General features: G+C 46.5%; 1 protein-coding gene across 5 annotated transcripts in view; it reads right to left on the bottom strand.

Annotated features, from left to right (window-relative positions):
- The window catches only part of LOC126108945 (abnormal cell migration protein 10), a 532402-nt gene that overhangs the window by 149665 nt on the left and 368923 nt on the right, over window positions 1–13814 (bottom strand). The window contains exon 1 of one of the 5 annotated variants that reach the window (XM_049914329.1): window positions 11223–11421. The exons of 2 other annotated variants lie outside the window; for them this stretch is intronic. The gene's annotated coding sequence lies outside the window, so the exon portion shown is untranslated. Of the gene's footprint in view, window positions 1–11222; window positions 11422–13814 lie in introns of those variants that run through there. 2 more of the 5 variants (XM_049914326.1, XM_049914325.1) reach the window with 2 other exon arrangements.

Below are 13814 nucleotides of genomic sequence, written 5' to 3'. Positions count from 1 at the left end.
CTAGGACTCTCAAAGCGTTACGACGGAGCAAAACTTTGGGAACACTTGCTCTGCAAGTGTGAGAATGTTTCCTGCTTCTTTACATACAGTGCGTGTCGGAGGGTACCTCATACCACAACTACCATCTTCTCTTCTTGTTCCACTCCCACACAGTACGAGGAAAAAACGACTGCCTATGCGCCTCTGTACGAGCCCTAATCTCTCTTATCTTTGTGGTCTTTCCGCGAAATTTAAGTTGGCGGCAGTAAAATTGTACTGCAGTCAGCCTCAAATGCTGGTTCTCTAAATTTCCTCAGTAGCGATTCACGAAAAGAACGCCTGCTTTCCTCTAGAGACTCCCACCCGAGTTCCTGAAGCATTTCCGTAATACTCGCGTGATGATCAAACCTACCAGTAACAAACCTAGCAGCCCGCCTCTGAATTGCTTCTACGTCCTCCCTCAATACGACCTGATAGGGATCCCAAACGCTCGAGCACTACTCGAGAATAGGTCGTATTAGTGTTTTATAAGCGGTCTCCTTTACAGAGGAACCACATCTTCCCAAACTTCTACCAATGAACCGAAGACGACTATCCGCCTTCCCCCCAACTGCCATTACATGCTTGTCCCACTTCATATCGCTCTGCAATGTTACGCCCAAACATTTAATCGACGTGACTGTGTCAAGCGCTACACTACTAATGGAGTATTCAAACATTACGGGATTCTTTTTCCTATTCATCTGCATTAATTTATATTTATCTATATTTAGAGTTAGCTGCCATTCTTTACACCAATCACAAATCCTGTCCAAGTCATCTCGTATCCTCCTACAGTCACTCGACGACGACACTTTCCCGAACACCAGAGCATCATCAGCAAACAGCCGCACATAGCTATCCACCCTATCCAAAAGATCATTTATGTAGATAGAAAACAACAGCGGACCGACCGCACTTCCCTGGGACACTCCAGATGATACCCTCACCTCCGATGAACACTGACGTCCGATGAACACTCACCATCGAGGACAACGTACTGGGTTGTACTACTTGTATTACTCAGATAGTCGGATGTGGGGAACCGCCTAAAATCCACACCCACGCTCGTCGTCATTCCCCCGGCGCCGGCGCGCCTCCCCGGATCCCGCAAGGGGTGTTGCAACGAGCGCGGCCAACCGAGCGGGCCGTCCGAGTCCCAACACGTGTTGCCGCAGTTCAGCACGAGTGAGAGAATGTGGTCAGAGGCGACCCTCTGGAGTTCGGGTCTCTCACCCAGCGACTGCGCAGCTGGTACGCGCTGGTGTGTGTGTGTGTGTGTGTGTGTGTGTGTGTCGGCGGTTATCGCGGGGTTAACACGCCCAGATAGCGCAGGAATTTCCTGCTCGCCTCACAGCTGAACACGAATGGCGTCAAAAGCTGCGCCACTGTGCTCTGTGGGACACCTTGCCGTGTGTGGCGGAGGCTACTTCTCGCTCCGCTATCACTTCCTCCCGTCAAGGATCGTTCTCGGTCAGCCTGTTTATCGGTTTCAATTTCCTCGAATTTTATCACCGGTGTCATTTCGCGAGGTATATCTGGGAGGAAGTAATACGTCGTCCGACTCTTCCCGAATTCCAATATTAAAACCTCCCCGCCGCGCGGGATTAGCCGAGCGGTCTGGGCGCTGCAGTCCTGCACCGTGCGGCTGGTCCCGGAGGAGGTTCGAGTCCTCCCTCGGGCATGGGTGTGTGTGTTTGTCCTTAGGATAATTTAGGTTAAGTAGTGTCTGAGTTACGGACTGATGACCTTAGCAGTTAAGTCCCAAAAGATTTCACACACACTTAAACTTTTTTTTTTTTTTTTGACAACCTCCCCGTGACGCACAACGCCTCCCTCGTAACGTCCTCGCGCCCACCACACCGTCCCGTGACGGAACGCACCACTCTTCCTTCTATCAGCCCTCCCACAATGGTGCACAGTACTCGGGAATCGTCCGAACAAGCAGCATGTCAGTCTCAATGGAGAGAAGTCTTCCGAAGTAAGAGTGATTTCAGGTGTGCCGCAAGGGAGTGTCGTAGGACCGCTGCTATTCACATTATACATAAATGACCTTGTGGATGACATCGGAAGTTCACTGAGGCTTTTTGCGGATGATGCTGTGGTATATCGAGACGTTGTAACAATGGAAAATTGTACTGAAAAGCAGGAGGATCTGCAGCGAATTGACGCATGGTGCAGGGAATGGCAATTGAACCTCAATGTAGACAAGTGTAATGTGCTGCGAATACATAGAAAGAAAGATCCCTTATCATTTAGCTACAATATAGCAGGTCAGCAACCGGAAGCAGTTAATTCCGTAAATTATCTGGGAGTACGCATTAGCAGTGATTTAAAACGGAATGATCGTATAAAGTTGATCGTCGATAAAGCAGATGTCAGACTGAGATTCCTTGGAAGAATCCTAAGGAAATGCAATCCGAAAACAAAGGAAGTAGGTTACGGTACGCTTGTTCGCCCACTGCTCGAATACTGCTCAGCAGTGTGGGATCCGTACCAGATAGGGTTGATGGAAAAGAGAGAGAGAAGATCCGACGGAGAGCAGCACGCTTCGTTACAGGATCATTTAGTAATCGCGAAAGCGTTACGGAGATGATAGATAAACTCCAGTGGAAGACTCTGCAGGAGAGACGCTCAGTAGCTCGGTACGGGCTTTTGTCGAAGTTTCGAGAACATACCTTCACCGAGGAGTCGGGCAGTATATTGCTCCCTCCTTCGTATATCTCGCGAAGAGACAGTGAGGGTAAAATCAGAGAGATTAGGGCCCACACAGAGGCATACCGACAATCCTTCTTTCCGGGAACACTACGAGACTGGAAAAGAAGGGAGAACTGATAGAGGTACTCAAGGTACCCTCCGCCACACACCGTCCCCGGAGTATGGATGTAGATGTGAATGTAAGCCACTTCCTTTGTGGGTGAGCTACACGTCCTTAACATTCCTCCTGTGGACGTCAGGTGTGGCAGTCGTTTCCCCACTAACTGTTCTACAAGGTGGCGCCACTTTCACGTCTCTGGTAGCTACTTCACGGCAGATACTGTTTCCGGCAAGTCGTCGTCAGTAGTATAATCGTCGCGTAGCGGACTCATTTTCCTACGTGTGTGCGCAATACGTTACATTTACTTACGTTCACAGCCTGCACAACCCACCGACCGGAAACCGATATACCGGCTTCTGGCGTACCTACATTCCTGTAGACAACCTCCTCATCTGCGAACAGGCTTTAAGAGCTTGCTTTCTGCCACTTGCGTTACGGCTGAGCACTCGCACAATCCCATAAATGACCATTCACACTGCAGCGGTGTGTGCCCTGGCTTAAACCTGCGCTTTTCGGAAAGGTTCCGGGTTCGAGTCTCATTCCGGCACGCAGTTTTCATCTGCGAGAAAGTACTTCGACTCCCACAGTAGCTCTGACCTCCCGAAATACCACTTAGTTTATGAATCACTCATTTCGCTTCTGAATTCTAACCCTAGACAGTTAGACAATTTTGGAAAATACCTATACAATTCCGAAATTGGAAACTTCACGTGGAAGTTGACAGGTAGAATGGGGCATCAGAAAGACTTGCGGGAATGTAACACACACACACACACACACACACACACACACACACACACACACAAAGCATGCAAACTCACGTATATACTGTTATTTTTCCATATTACATATTTCGGTTGGGCTAAAGCCACACAAACGGTTGGTGGTTTCTTAGATACTGAAGATCACTTTTCATTATTTTCGAAACGAGAAGCAAAGTAGAACATCCTCTAAAGCGAGTATAACTTTAAATGCGGACATTTCCAGTCAGGCTCCGCCGCGACCACAATGAATACACGAATTGGAAGTACAACTTTGCTTTTACCACTCACAATAGATTTCACTTTTATTTCCAGTACGCTTTTTCGGGACGGTTAGCCTCGACCACCAAGTGCATTCGTCTCAGTTAATGAGGGTGGCAGTATTGTCCGTCCGAAAAAAAGAAAAACGCTAGTTTAGTTTAAGGCTCAAAGTTTTGCGGATGTGTTTGACTGCAAAAGTGAAAAATAACGTAAATGACTCGCGTTAATCGAACGAGGTGGTTTGTCTTGTTTCACAAAAATTTCTTTCCATACGACGGAGTTATCACGTCGTGCAGAAATGAAAATGTGCTCACAACCCGAAACCCGGGTCGCACCAAAATAAAGTTTTGTGAACCAAAACAAATGAAATGTTTCTTTTATAGAGTATCTTCCTCCATCTGCAATGATACTTAGTCATAATTTACTTATTTTGACTTTTTAACATTCATCATACAGTCTGCAACTCTGCAACCCACTGTGAAGTGTATGGCAGAGGGTACGTCCCACTGTACCAGTTATTAGCGTTTCTTCTAGTTCAATTTACGCACGGACCGCTGAAAGAATGATTGTGCGTGCAGTAAATATCCTAATCTTATCGCACGACCCCTACGGCAGCGATGCGTAGGGGGTTGTAGGGGATTCCCGGAGTCATCACATAAAGAGTCGGTTCTTCAAACAATGTTAAGTAGCGTTTCTCAAGATTGTGCCAGTTCAGTTTCTTCACCATTTCTGCGACACTGTCCCGCGGGCCATACAAACCTGTCACCATTGGTGGTGCCCTTCTCTGTATACGTTCGACATCCCGTGTCAGTCGTACCTGCTACCGGTCCCATACAGTTGAGCAAGTATTCCGCGTTTCACTAAGAACCCACAGACGAATTGCGATACTTGTAATGTAATTGTAAGTACCTGGAGGCGTGATAGCGTCATTTTGTGCCGTGTTTGCATCACACGCAACGTCACTTACTTCCAAGCGTATGTGTCGTAAGAAATGCAGCATATGAGCACTGAAGGTACTCGCACATTCACATTACCAACAGTTAAGCAATGCTATCTATCCTGTGGCGGTTTACTTAGCCGACACAAAGTAGTAATTTCATAAAGCAAGGCAAGACAAATAATTAACAATGACGATAACGCGTCTATAATTTCACGTAAGACGTTCACATACAGTGAGCTTTTCTGTAAAAAAGTTACTCCCAAAGGTGTGCGGTATACAATTCCCACAACTTTTGTTCTGTCTGAGCTCAACATCTCACTCGCCTTTATAGGCACGATGAAAGCCAGATAGGTGAACGCCCGGACGGTTGTTGCTATATGGCCACCGCCAAGTAGCTGTCGCACCTTTGCAGAACCAGGCCCCTATTTGAAGGGCTACGTATGTAAAGGATGCATCACCTACAACTCGCACCGCAAATGTTGCGGAAATGACAAGTGGTACACTGACGTGCGATTTTCGCAGAATGGATTGGTAGCCAGTGGTTCGTATTGTTAACCGACAAACAGATTGTAATAATAGTTAGTGTAGGTTTTGTGCAAACATGCCGTTTTTGAAACGAGACACTGGGTATTGACATTAACAAACAAAAAGTAGGGTGAATGACAATGTGAGTGGTGAAACTTCCTGGCATATTAAAACTGTATGACGGACCGATACTCGAACTCGGAACCTTTGCCTTTCGCGGGCAAGTGCTTTACCAACTGAGCTACCCAAGCACGACTCACGCCCGGTCCTCACATCCCCCAGGCTGTGGCTAAGCCATGTCTCCGCAATATCCTTTCTTTCAGGAGTGCTAAAGTGCGTGACATTTACGATGGCGGCCGAGTTTAGGTTCGTTCTGCGCATCTGACGTCACAAAGCACAGTCGGCCAATGAACAGAGAACGACGTTGCCAGAGCTCGGCTGCAGTGCAAACCACGGACGAGTGTCTTCAGTTTTAGAAACGTTCAGTCATAAATAAAGTAACTGAACAGAAGCAATGTCTTGATAGCAGAATTTCTTTTATAGAAAGTTTGGAAAAAGCATTCTTTATACCAATTGCTTCGTATTCTATTAACTAATTAAACCAGACAAGCAATAAGCCTCCTAATTCAGGCGATAGCAAGGAAAACTGTTTGTATCATTCTCACTAACCGCTTTTTCGCAATAAAGAATTGTTTATTTCCTATTGTACTTCGACGAAACGTGAGTAATTCATACTCAAATCAGCAGTGCTTGTCGGTATTTTGCGTACTATTTTAAAGTCCACCGGAAGTTATATTGAATGATGAGCTGCTTTAGCGTAATGGTTAAAGTGTGTGGCTGCTAAGCGAAAGGTTCTGAGTTCAAACATTGTTCGGTGATTAACATTTTCCTTATTTAAAAACAATATCGAAGTGTCATACTTCATGAATTTTATTCGTTTGCATGTAATTTTTTGAAATTTCTAGTGGCAACTAAAATCGGCTATAGGGAAAATATACGCGATGGACTTTTACCTCTGCAAACTCTTCAAAATTTCGTGCAATGGTTTACTACATCTAATGCTCCACAATAACTGCGTTAAACATGGAAACAAAATTAAGTCATTTATGAGGGGAAGTTATCAGTCAAGAAGATGTGTATAAATCAAACTTTTGGGCCAAATAGTTTTTGTGAAATCGAATGATAAGTGTGTCAAAGCAGTCGGAACACCGTGTGCCAGCACAGGCGAGCAGTGCAGTGATGACAAAATCGCGCACAGCGCGGAATGCACGTCTCTGTAGGAGCGAAACGGTTAATGCGGCCGTGGTGGCAGCAATCTCCCGCGTCTGGGCGGGCATGCGCGGACCACCAAGATAAAAGAATTGAACTATAGTTCTGCAAGGACGATAATGGAATGTAGTCGAATTAAGTGGGGTGATACTGAGGAAATTAGATTAGGAAATGAGACACTTAAAGAAGTAAAGGAGTTTGGTATTTGGGGAGCAAAATAACCGATGATGGTTGAAGTAGAGAGGATATAAAATGTAGACTGGCAATGGCAAGGAAGGCGTTTCTGAAGAAGAGAAATTTGTTAACATCGAGTATAGATTTAAGTGTCAGGAAGTCGTTCCTGAAAGTAATTGTATGGAGTGTAGCCATGTATGGAAGTGAAACGTGGACGATAACTAGTTTCGACAAGAAGAGAATAGAAGCTTTCGAAATTTGGTCCTACAGAAGGATGCTGAAGATTAGATAGGTAGATCACATGACTAATGAGGAGGTATTGAATAGGATTGGGGAGGAGAGGAGTTTGTGGCACAACTTGACTAGAAGAAGGGATCCGTTGGTAGGACATATTCTGAGGCATCAAGGGATCACAAATTTAGTATTGGAGGGCAGCGTCGAGGGTAAAAATCGTAGAGGGAGACCAACAGATGAATACACTAAGGAGATTCAGAAGGATGTAGGTTGCAGTAGGTACTGGGAGATGAAGAAGCTTGCACAGGATAGAGTAGCATGGAGAGCTGCATCGAACCAGTCTCAGGACTGAAGACAACAACAACAACGTCAACAGCCATTGTACCATTTTAGAAAAGTGTATGTTTGCACAAAAAATACACAAAGTGTTCTTACAATCCGTTGATCGGCTAAGAATGCGATCTGCTCACTATGAATCCATTCTGCGAAAACCGCACGCCAACAGCTCGTTGCATTTTCGCCATATTTGCAGTTCCAAGTCTTAGGTGATTCACCGTGAGAGGGATTACGTTATTTTTGTTTTTCAACTGTTATACGAACGCACGTCCATGCCCGTGCGTAAGCGGTGTGCAGCTACTGGCACGCTCCACCTATGCAGTCACAAACGCCTCCACAAAACCAGTGTTCCGGTGTCTCGTCTTTGTGTCGTACTATCGGAAAATATCAAAGTACCTGTCTCGACACGAATGTGTACTACCTTGGAGGTTTGCAACCTCTGAATCGCGCAGTGGAACCCGTTATCGACTACCGCAAACTTTTAGCTTGAGCTCGTGTAAGCGAAGACAGAATAATCCGAAGAGTACAGCAAACCGCGTTAAAAGTTACGCGCAGTGAATTTTTCGTAATCCGTGTAGTTAGCCTGCACCGGCGCCACGTTCGCAACGCCGGTCGCGACCCTCGAGCACGCTGTCGGCTCGGCTCGGCTACCACCTGGATGGGTGACCGTTCGGAGACACGTGCGTGCCGACGCCAGAGCCGTGGTGCCACGCCAAATTTTATTTTCTTTTATTTTTCTTTTCGCGTACCCAAAATCATGTCCGAGACTTGTGCATTGTGGAACATCCGTGTTCTGAATTTATCTCGCAATTTTGTTAACGATGTTACCTTTTCGACTAACGGGTTAACTTTTTCCAGTTAACTCTCACAAAAAAAAAAAGTTAACGGGCTGTCTCGTTCGTATTAACGATGACGAGTCCGTTACTCGCCACACAGGCACCTACTATTTATGACAGAAATGACGCAGCACCGCCGGCGCGGGCATCGTGCTCTGACAAATTCCGGGCACGCGCGTGGGTGGCCGTGTGGGTGGGTGCAGGGGTGTAGACGGCGGAGCGGCAGCCAGAGCAGCGAGGCGCCGGCCCCTCTCCTCACGGGGGAACCTCCCCATCGCACCCCCCTCACATTTAGTTATAAGCTGGCACACTGGATAGGCCTCGAAAAACTGAACACAGATCAGTCGAGAAAACAGGAAGAAGTTGTGTGCAACTATGAAAAAATAAGCAAAATATACGAACTGAGTAGTCCGTGCGTAAGATAAGCAACATGAAGGATTCTGTGAGCTCAGGAGCGCCGTGGTCCCGTGGTTAGCGTGAGCAGCTGCGGAATGAGAGGCCCTCCGTTCAAGCCTTACCTCGAGCCGGCCGCGGTGGCCGATCGGTTCTAGGCGCTTCAGTCCGGCACCGCGCGACTGCTACGGTCGCAGGTTCGAATCCTGCCTCGGGCATGGATGTGTGTGATGTCCTTAGGTTACTTAGGTTTAAGTAGTTCTGAGTTGTAGGGGACTGATGGCCTCAGATGTTAAGTCCCATAGTGCTCAGAGCCATTTGAACCATCTTCCCTCGAGTGAAAAGTTTACTTTCTTCATTTTCGCAAAGTTATGATCTGTCCGTTCGTTCATTGACGTCTTCGTTCACTGTAATAAGTTTAGTGTCCGTGTTTTGCGACCGCACCGCAAAACCGTGCGATTAGCAGACGAAAGGACGTGCCTCTCCAATGGGAACCGAAAAAATATGATCGCAAGGTCATAGGTCAACCGATTCCTCCACAGGAAAACACGTCTCATATATTCTATACGACACTGGTGACGGCTTGTGCGTCACATGACAGGAATATGTTGTCGACCCACCTAACTTGTACACTGGGTGAATGGGTAAAAAGATTCTTCTACCTTGCCCGATTTAGGTTTTCTTGTGGATGTGGTAATCACTCCCAAAAAAGTTATGAAAACGTAAGAGTTTGTCAGATAAACTGCAACAAATGAATGCAACAGTTTCACAGTCGCACAATTTTTCCGTGTGTAGACCGTCAGATTCTGCATATGTCCAAGCAAATCTGAGCATGTCCTTGGAATTTTGGAGAGCGAGGTTGATTATGTGTGAGTTCCTCAACTTTGATAATTGTCTGAAAATAAAAAAATAGACTTTTCACTCGAGGGAAGACTTGGAACCGAGGACCTCTCTTTCCGCAGCTGCTCACGCAAACCACTGGACCACGGCGCTCCTGAGCTCACACTACCCTTTATGATGCCTATCTTACGCATGGAGTACTCAGTTTCTATATTTTGTTTACTTTTTTTCATAGTTGGACACAACTAGTTCCTGTTTTCTCGATTGATCTGTGTTGAGTTTTTCGAGGCCTATCCACTGTGCCAACTTCTAACTACATCTGAGGGGAGTGCAATAGTGAGGTTCCCTTGCGAGTTGGAGTGAAATAGTAGTTTGTGCTACTGGGCTGACTCTGGAAAGTAAAGCGTGGAATAGTGTTCGAGCTCTGCAACTGATGAACATATGTAGCCGGATTTAGGCGATTCCGTTAATTTTGTATACAGAGCGGGGGAGCAAATACTTTTGGACTGGAAAACTGCGCTTGCCTGAAAGAAAATCAACAATTAGGTTTCGGAAGTTCAACAATTTGAAACGAGACGTATCACACGAATGTCACCGTGTACAGTTTGAAGAAACAGTGAAAGCACGGTCCTGCGGGGAAAGCCAAAAAGAAAAATGAAGCTTCGGCATCGAGGTGCAGGCAGCGGAGCCACCTCAGCAGAAGAACGTTGGAGCGAGTCTTTTGACATCGCAGTGTATGTAGGCTGTTTAGGTTTTTATGTTGGTAACGGCACGTAGCGCTCTGTATGAAAATCACAGACTGTGCTGTGTGCAGTCTGTGGCTGGTTTGCATTGTTGTCTGCCACTGCAGTGTTGGGCAGCGGCAGCTGGATGTGAACAGCGCGTAGCGTTGCGCAGTTGGAGGTGAGCCGCCAGCAGTGGCGGATGTGGGGAGAGAGATGGCGGAGTTTTGAGAGCGGATGATCTGGACCTGTTTCCATCAGGAAGAGTAAATTTGTAAGACTGGATGTCATCAACTGATATATATATATTATGACTTTTGAACACTATTAAGGTAAATACATTGTTTGTTCTCTATCAAAATCTTTCATTTGCTAACTATGCCTATCAGTAGTTAGTGTCTTCAGTAGTTAGAATCTTTTATTTACCTGGCAGTATTGGCGCTCGCTGTATTCCAGTAGTTCGAGTAACGAAGATTTTTGTGAGGTAAGTGATTTGTGAAAGGTACAGGTTATTGTTAGTCAGGGCCATTCGTTTCTAGGGATTTTTCAAAGTTGAGTTGCGCTAAAAATATTGTGTGTCAGTTTAGTGATGATCAGAATAAGTGGAGAGAAATGCCCGAGTACGTCCAGTTTTGCTCAGCTGTTTGAAAATCAAATAACGTAAGAGGTTTATCAGCAGAGTAATTCAATAATTTTTCTAAGGGCACGTTTCACCAGCAACTGGCATTTTATTTGAGCTACGGCAAATGTGCCTTATTCACCCGCTCGTTTCACTACACCCACGACGTGAAGTGCACGGTTAACCTTAGCTTCCGACAAATCTGCTGTGGAGCCACGCTTTAACGTTTAACGCAGACGAGTCTCTTTTCTTATTAGCCATTAGCGAAGTTAGCTGTCTGATTAGCGTTCGCCATCTACGGATGCCGGTTAGTCTGTCACAAGCTTTATTCCGCGCTCACATTGGTTTCGCATTCGCCAACTCTCAACCAATCTACGACCCTAGACCTCGGGCTACGGTAGGCATTAATCGGCTACCACGACCACTTACTCGTTCGAGTATATGAGACTACAGTGGGAATCGCTGACGACACCTACCGTCCGTGTGACCCCGAGCCCAAGTACGTAATGAGTGGAAAGGCTGGAGCCTGGCTCACTCACTGCTATCCCAGACAGCTGCGACGGCACAGAGCTCTGCTACGGCGGACACACGCACACGTACACACACCACACTACACTACACTACACTACACTACACTACAGCACGGCAACACAACGGCGCAGCTCGACTGCCCGGACCGCGCCACACTACTGACAGCGGCGATGCGGGGGTGGCCCGCAGCCAGGGAGGGGGAGGGGGGGAGCGGCGCCGGCTGGGGGACGGCCGGCCGCCACAGCCTGCCCCGCAAGTCGCGCCACGGCCGCTTCCGCCTTCACTCCGGCGCGCTGGCGTAGCGGTCCACCGGGCCGCGTCTACACCTCCCACACAGTAAACAGCCTGTACCTTCCGCCGTGTTCTCCCCAACTGTGAGGATTCGGCAGTGTTTACCTTCTGGGAGGTCTACTTATTCACGGAATTTTTCTACAATATTTCTTATAAAATATTCCATATTGCACGTACAAAGTCAACAGTATTTAGTGTCGATCATCGAATTAAGGCTTTCACGGCAGGTGTTGTCATAACTTAACACTTCCGGGCTGAGATGCCCTGGCCGATACGTAAAACTCTCACCTGACTTTTCGCCTTCGACTGCGACTGCGGAAGGCGTCCTCCACATTCTACAGGGTGGCGCACGAAATGTGTTACCATTTTGTTTTCGAATATAAACTTCACTGTCAATACAATCTGAAACGAACATATACTACAATGAAGAGCCGTCCGTGGAGATTTGTTCTAACTCGGCAAGTGCTCAATCTGTCCACCATTTTGTTTCCTAACTTCCTTCAAACGAACACGGAAGTTGGTGATTATCCTACGGCACATGTCTTCCGTAACTCCACTGCAAGCTTGAAGCTGAGCTCCATTACATCACACGGACGTTTCCAGAATTTTTTTCCCTTTAGGTACAAGTCCTCTTAGTCCGGCTCTGGTTAACTTGTTCGTGGAGAACTTTGAACAATGGGCGCTGCAAACAGCTAGAGAAAGACCGTATCGTTATGTAGACGATACATTTGTTATATGGACCCGTGGGGAAGAGCAACTGGATGCCTTCCTGTTACATCTGAATAGTATTATTCCGAGAATTCCATTCACTACGGAAAAGGAAATCGATGGTCACGTGAACTTCTTAGATGTGACTGTAATCAAACGCGAGGGCAGATCATTGGGTCATAAGGTTTATTGGGAAACGGCAGAACCGTAACTGGACTCCATGATGTTTCATTTTCGAAATCTTTTGTGTCGGTTGAGAAAACGCAAAAAAGTACTCTTTCATCAGGATAATGCACAGTCCCACACATCGGTGACGCCAATGGCGAAAGTACACGAATTGGGATTTGAACTGGTCCCTGATCCCACCTGTTCACCAGACTTAGAGCCAATTGACTTCTTCCTGCCCCCAACTTGAAACCTCGGCTTGCTGGGAAGAAATTTTCAACGAGTGAGGAACCGGCAGTTGCGGTCGAGGACGCAAGCTGTTTTACCCAGTGCGACGACGAACAAGCTGCAGGACCGTTGGACCAACTGTATATTCCCCAAAGGAGACTATGCGGAAAAGTAATTCTTGCTTTTTCAACTGACTGGTCAAACCACCGTCGTATGTGGTCCATTAAAGATCGTCAGTAACTAAAAAGTGACGCCACATTTGTGTTTGTTTAGTTTCCTATGGACCCTGGCATCACATTGTTTCTGTCCTCTTATAAAGCACCGATACCTGCTAAAGTAGTTTCTTCTCTGAAAAAATAAATAAATAAACTCACAGTAAACAGCAGACAACATTTCATGCATTACAGAAAGACGTCACATACCTACCCAACGACGTGAAGTTTTTGTTCATTACAGTACCAGGCCAATCTGTGAATGTGGGACGTACGAAACACGTGCGGAACCAAGCACCTACACCATTTAGCGTCTGCGTGTGATGGGTAAACAATGAAGACATGATGGTAAACCGTGGAAGGCAATAAAACCGTTTCCCAATGCAGAAGAAACCGATTCCGCGATTGTTGCTGCACCAGAGCCACAAATGACGACATTCTTCAACACATTCTCTTTTGAAGCAAAAAAGAATTATATTTACAAAAATATTCGTGCATCAGTGTGTGACGTGTAAGGAAGCGACAATCATTAGACTGCATACGAAACCGTTAGGTATCAAGATATGTGCTTTCTATAATACGGATACCAACAGAAATATATATTATGCTTCTCATGCATCAGTGATGACGATGATTTTGGTTTGTGGGGCGCTCAACCGCGTCATCACCAGCGCCCGCACAAATTCCCAGTCTTTTCACTCCCTAGTCTCGCCATTTTCCTGGACGATGAGGAAATGGTAAGCACAACACAAACTACCAGTCGCTGGGCGGAGAAATCCGCGACCCGGCCGGGAATCGAACCCGGGACCCCGTGTTCTCATGCTTCAAATACGTCTTTACATTCTCTTGCATACAGCAGAGTAAGCTGCAATGATACGCATAGCCGAAAGTTTTTCTTCGTGAATAAATTGTAGCTTATGTCCCTGAGTAAGT

This window comes from Schistocerca cancellata, chromosome 11, assembly GCF_023864275.1.
Source record: "Schistocerca cancellata isolate TAMUIC-IGC-003103 chromosome 11, iqSchCanc2.1, whole genome shotgun sequence".
In the NCBI taxonomy this organism is placed as follows: domain Eukaryota; kingdom Metazoa; phylum Arthropoda; class Insecta; order Orthoptera; family Acrididae; genus Schistocerca; species Schistocerca cancellata.
The sequence above is the reverse complement of the archived record's forward strand: the minus strand, read 5'-3'. Positions and strand labels throughout refer to the sequence as shown.